Source organism: Motacilla alba, chromosome 10, assembly GCF_015832195.1.
Source record: "Motacilla alba alba isolate MOTALB_02 chromosome 10, Motacilla_alba_V1.0_pri, whole genome shotgun sequence".
In the NCBI taxonomy this organism is placed as follows: domain Eukaryota; kingdom Metazoa; phylum Chordata; class Aves; order Passeriformes; family Motacillidae; genus Motacilla; species Motacilla alba.
The window spans coordinates 13,240,474-13,246,473 of record NC_052025.1 but is presented as its reverse complement, the minus strand read 5'-3'; positions in this window follow the sequence as shown (position 1 = coordinate 13,246,473).

Sequence of the window (6,000 nt, the reverse complement as noted above, 5' to 3'; positions counted from 1 at the left end):
GGATTTATAAAATGACACATGGCCTCACCTGTCAGCATGCCAAAATCTGAATGTCGGTTTTAATTACACCGAATATTTTACTTTCTTATGCAGAGGCATAATCAATTATCTTATTTAAAGGCATTACGATAATGTGTGTGTAAAATGGAGCCATTCCCTGTATTGCATTAGATTCTCTAATTATAGGAGAATGTTTGGAGCTAAAATGTCAGCCTGTCATCTGGCGGGTGTGTAATTCATGATCTGCATTTGCCGGCACGGATGGAGCTGACAAAAAATTGTATTCATTCTCTTCCACTGCTTTGGCCTCAAATTTGCCTGGCCTGGAGGTGACAAATCCCACCCTGTCTCCCTTCTGGAGCACAGCAAGTCCATCCTGCCCTGTGCCAGGGGGAGGATGCTGTGAGGAGCTGAGTTTGATGAAGTGTTTTCTGTCGGTGGGTGTTTCTTAGTTAGACCTTGCTGAGCCTGAAGAGCGAGTGTGGGGTTACATACCAAGCTCTTGGGCAGTGGGGAGCTGTATGGATGTGATCATGAGCTCAGCAAATGCTTCCTCATGTCCCACATGGCGGGAGGAGACTGAGGCGTGAGCAGAGCTGGAGGCAGAAGACAGAACCCACCAGGGACTTTTCAAAACAGCCTCATCTGAATTACGAATAATGAAAGCCCTCCAACTCTCAGTTATTAAAGCAGAGGGATTAGATAAAAATAGTGTGCTTGTTTCTTGGGATCTTAGTCCTTTCTCTAAGCATTATCCAAGTGAAAGCAGCCTGGATGATTCCAGTGCCTGTTTTACAGGACAGTTCCTGATTGCATCCATGATGTCACTTCTAGGTGGGCAACCACATAGAGGGAAGAGAGAAACCTCTTTGTCTTGGGGCAGGGGCAAGGGGGAGATTGTGGTTTGGGAAATTATGAAACTTTAACAGTAAATGAGAAACACTGCAGTGAGATTGCTGTGAGAGCACTGAAACAGAAACCATGATCACCAGGGGTGAGGGGCAGCAAGAAGCATCACCTGGAGGTGACAACCTAGCAGCAGCATCCCAAAAGGAAGGTCCTGATGAAGGAAATGCTGCTGGTGGCTGTGGCATTAGCCAAAGGGGCATATCACCAAGGGCAGTGCCATTGCAGTGTCCAGCTCCAGGTGATGCTGCTTGACCTCCCAGTCACCCAAAAGCAAATGCTGTAGGACCAGACATGCCACCCTGTGCTGTGCCACGGGCTGCGGGCAGTGCAATCTCCTGGCGTGTCCCTGTGCCACAGATTTCAGACCAGATCCGCCCTCTGGATTTCCTGAAGTGACCTGGATTGATGCAGCAGAGCAGGACGTGGGTCACCCCAGTGCTCCCCACGTCACTCATGCTTCCCCAGCCCTCAGCTCCCAGCACTGCCTTCCCTGCATGCAGGTATCCTAACACAGCCTCATCCCCAGGCTGCCAAGGATGTGCACGATGCCATTAAGAGGCTTATTAAAAAGTGATGCTCCAATTTAACACCTATTAGCCAGCACGGTGCCCTTTAACGGCACGGGGGAACCTGCAAATGGAAGCCCCAGCTCCCAGCAGAACCCTAAGAGGCTGAGTTTAACTTTATGGCTCCAATTAGAGCAACACTAAAGCAGCACCGACGCTGTGGATTTATTAACACTGAGCCCATCCCAGACTGCTGCTGGCCAATGCCAACAGCAGGCACGAGCAGTGCTTTGCCAGCTGTGTCCAGGCCACCACAATGCCCCATCCCCCCCCAGGGGAGATTTTGGGGAGCTTCTAGGGAAGGAATGGTGTCAAACAAAGGGGGATGAGGGAGAGAACAGGCTGAACCCATCCCTGGTCATTGCTGCAATTTGAGTTTCCTGTTTTCACCAGCTGGTAGGATGCTAAGGCAAAGCAGGGGAATGTCTCTCTGGGTGTAAAATCTTCCTTTGGTCTGGATGAGCAGGGCCAGAGTGGGAGGGAGAGCAGCTGCCTGCACACACGGGTTGAAGATGTTTAAAGCACTTGGTTGTTCCGGGAGGTTTATAGGCTGCCTTTGCCTAATAAAGTCATTTTTTAGCATCTTGCATCACCCTAATTACTTGTCACCATAACGAGACACAGCCCTGGTGTGGTGTGCTCCCTGGCCCAGGCAGGGGCAGCAGAGCCGGCGGGACAGACAGCGGGACACACGAGCCTGCAGGGAGGATGGAGACTAGGCGTCATGCATCCCCACCCCTCAGCCCTTGAGGTCATTTCCCCACGCACCTGCTGGTTCCATTTCCTCATCCTGCTCCCCAAAGCAATGCACAAACACCTCGGGAGGGCCCCTCTTGTCGGGGTTGTGTTGCTGGAGGGAGCCTTTGCCAGCTGCAGGGATGGGAGCAGTGTTTCAGCAGTGCTTCAGGATTATAAATATCCCCTCCCTGGGACAGAGAGATGTCTCCACCCCTGAGCCACTAGTGCTTATGAAGGACAGCTGGGGAAAGGCAGGACAGCAGGAGCAGGTCCTATTTTGGATCCTCCAGCAGCACATTTTTCTCTATGCAAACCACCCATGGAGCTGTAGTCATGCCACAGCAGCTCCTACATGCCCCAGGGAGCAGCCACTGCCCACATCCCTGCCTGCGCTGGCAGAGGAGGCAGCACAGCTCCCTCTGAAACTTTCTCCCACCCTACTCAGGCTGCTGTGAAAGCCCAGGAAGGATCTCATTGCTGTAATTTTCTCCCCATGCCCATCACTGTCTCAGCACCCAGCATGCCCCCACCAGCACAGGCTGTCATTTCCTCACCATGAACCTCTAACAGCTCTTTTTTACTCTTCACTCAGACAAACAAACAAACAAACAAATCATTCCAGGCCCTTGTAAGGACAGGAAAATTAGTAGCAGGTGAAAGCAGATTTTAATGAGACAAAACTGTTCCCAGCATAGCCCAGGAACAGCAATTCCTCCCCTGCCCTTTTGCTCTTCTGTGGTTTGAGTGGGTAAAAAGCAAATTAGCATGAGAATGGCACAAGGTTTTCCTGAGCAAAGTACAGGTCTAACAGAGAGCTTGCCCCAGGTGTCTGTGTCCCCACTTGCTCCCTGCATGGATTCCCCCATCATCCATCCTCTGTTCTCCAGGGACTGAATCCAGTCCTTATTTGTGTGCAATGCTCACAAAGGTGGGAACTTTTCAGGCTGAAAACCAAACAAACTCATTCTTGTTCAACATGAAATGTTTGATTCCATTCTCACATTAAAAAAAAAAAAAAAATTAAAAAAAAAAGAAGGAGGAACAATGGCAAGCACCAAAACCCCAGAATTTGGGAACAAAGAGTCTCAAGTTTGGGTTCCACTGGGTTCCAGAGAGCTAATGAACTGCCTGGATGTGGTCACAGGCTGCCCAAGAAATGCCTCAACTTTGAGCCAAAGAAGGGTGTTTGACTTGTATTCATTAGTTCCTTTTGTTCCTCTTGCCACTATTTTCTCTGCATTTGTTTACATGAAGAAAATCCCCCCCTTCCCATTCCCCAGCTCTCCTCACATATTAGAGGAACATTATAGGATATTTATAGCTCAGCTGAGCTTGCTAAATGCCTTCTTCTAGGAAAATAGTTAATCAAAGTGTCTATTTTGACTCTTTGTTTATTCTCCCTTTCCCATCTGTTCCTACTTCCTTGCTGGAAGCTGGGCACCACCTGAGTGAGAACGGGCAGGGGTGCAGGGCTCACTTTGGGGAGGTCACCTGGCTTAGGAAGGAGCAGCAAGTGTGAACAGCAGCTCTGCCACTGCCTTTGTGGACATCCCTTCAGTGCCACTGTCCTCAGTGCCACCACACGCCTGAGCACAACAGGGAGCTGAACCAGGCTGCAGCCAAGCCAGGACTAGCTGAGCTGAACACCCCAGCCATGGGGCAGCTCAAATGGGAATAAAGGGACTTGCAAAGAGGTTTGCCTCACTCCAAGGGAAATCCCAGTCACGTGGAGCAGGCCTGGCTGGAGGACAGACAATGCACTCTCCCTGCAAGAGGGACAGCAAGGTTTTAGCTGACTACACCCATTCATCACACACTGGGGAGTGCAGAGAGGGGAGCCCCTGGGCACTCAGGGCAATGTGCTGCTGCCACCCTGCCTGGGAAAGAGCATCCCCCGGCACAGAGCACTTCACTGCATGGCTCTGCTTTCATTGAAAGGCTGGCAAACTTGACAAACTTCGAAGAAAAATCCTCATGCCCTCAGGCTGCAGAGACAGCTGCAGTGTTTGCAAAGCAGGAAGGGGGATGCCTCTGAGGATCCCACAGAGACACAGTAGGAACAACACGATGTGGGAAGCATCCACTTTTTACCACCAGAGATTATTCAGACAATTTCAGAAAGGTGACAGGAGTGCCAGCCTGCTCCCAGCTCCTTGCTGTCCCCAGGGTAGCTCTGGAGCCTCATCTGTACCAGCACATCTGGCAGGTGTCCCTCAGAGCTCATCACCTGAGCACAGACTGAGGCATCCCACCAGTCCCTCTGCACCCCCACCTATGGCCACATGGCCAACATCTCCTCTGCACCCCTTTCTTTTAATATGTAGAAGGAAAACATCTGAGATCACTGCAGTTTTATTGTCAGATTTGGCAGCCTTTTCATATTTGCTTGGATTGAGATATAAATTGAATTTGGTTTTCTCCCGCTGACTCAGTTATTTGTTATAGGAATAAGCATGTGGTAATGGATTAGACAGGGGAAAGAGATTTCTCTTTCAAGCGTGTGCACAAGGTGGGATTTGCCATGCCCTGTCCCACGTTTTCCTGGTGTGGCTTTGCATCATCAATGGCTTTGCAAGCACCTTCCCCTCGTTGTCTGGCCACAGCTGGATGTGGGATTCTTTTCATGGCAGACTTGTGCTTCTTTCCCCAAATTCTGCAACGTTTTAGTGCAGAAGCAATTTAACCAACAGTGAAGCCATTTGCTAAGTCTGCTCCCCACCCATTTCCTTCCCTCTCCCCTAGTCCCCATCAGTCACTTTGCTGGAAAAAGTGCAAAGAATTTCTGCAGCTCCTCAGCTGTGCCTGCAGCAACCTCCCTGCCTGAGGAGCTGTCAAGCTCCCTTTGCCCTTCCATCTTCCATTTGTGCAGGCCAGGAATGGCACAGGATGCTCTCTGCATCCTAGCCACATCCTTCCCACCTCCCTGCTTGCAGCAGGGCCACGCTGCACCCCCAGCAGCCCTGCAGGGACAGTGGCAGGGAGAAGGGCAGCACATGTGGCATTGACCCCTGGATTTGCCCACCAGCTCTGGCATTTCTACATTTCCCATCCCAGTGCTGCTGCTTCATCCATGGTATGGCACCTCCAGCACCGCCTGCCCACCTGGGGGCAAACAGAGCCCCCCAAATCCCAAGCATGTTGCAGGCAGCAGAGCCCAGCTCTGGCTCCCCAGCATCCCTCCTTCATGGCACCTGTGGGAAGCTGTCATGGCAAACACACAGGAACTGCTCTCCTGGCACTTGACAGGGATGCAGGTCACTGTAGCATCCCTGAAGCCACAGCACACTCTGCAGGCACTCACACCACAGCACCGACCCCAAACTCTCCACCAGGTCCCTCCCCACAAGCACCACAGCCTCGAGCCCCTGACACCCCCCATGTCCCCAGGGATGGTGGCACTGGGCTGCAGAGGAGTCTGTGCCCACAGCCCAGCCGGTGCTGGGAACTGGGGCCATGTCCAGAGCCACCAGCGGGCAAAGGCATCAAACAGAGCCCATCCTCCCACCTTCCCCAAAAGCCCTGGTGCTCCACTGCACCCCCTCTTTACAAATCACCAGGGATTCACTGCCTGCAGCCCAGCCCCACCCCCCAGTGGGATTTGGCAGCTGAGGGCAGCTGCTGCAGGGCTTGGCCCCTTCTGATGCTCATTCCAGCTGCAGGGCTCCAGCACAGCACGGCCACGGCTCCGCTAATTCTATCAGCATAAACATGGTTTATAGGGCTGCCACTCTGCCTGTCAGCTTTTCTAAATCACCCCATGCAATGGTCTCCATCCCTCACCAGAGCA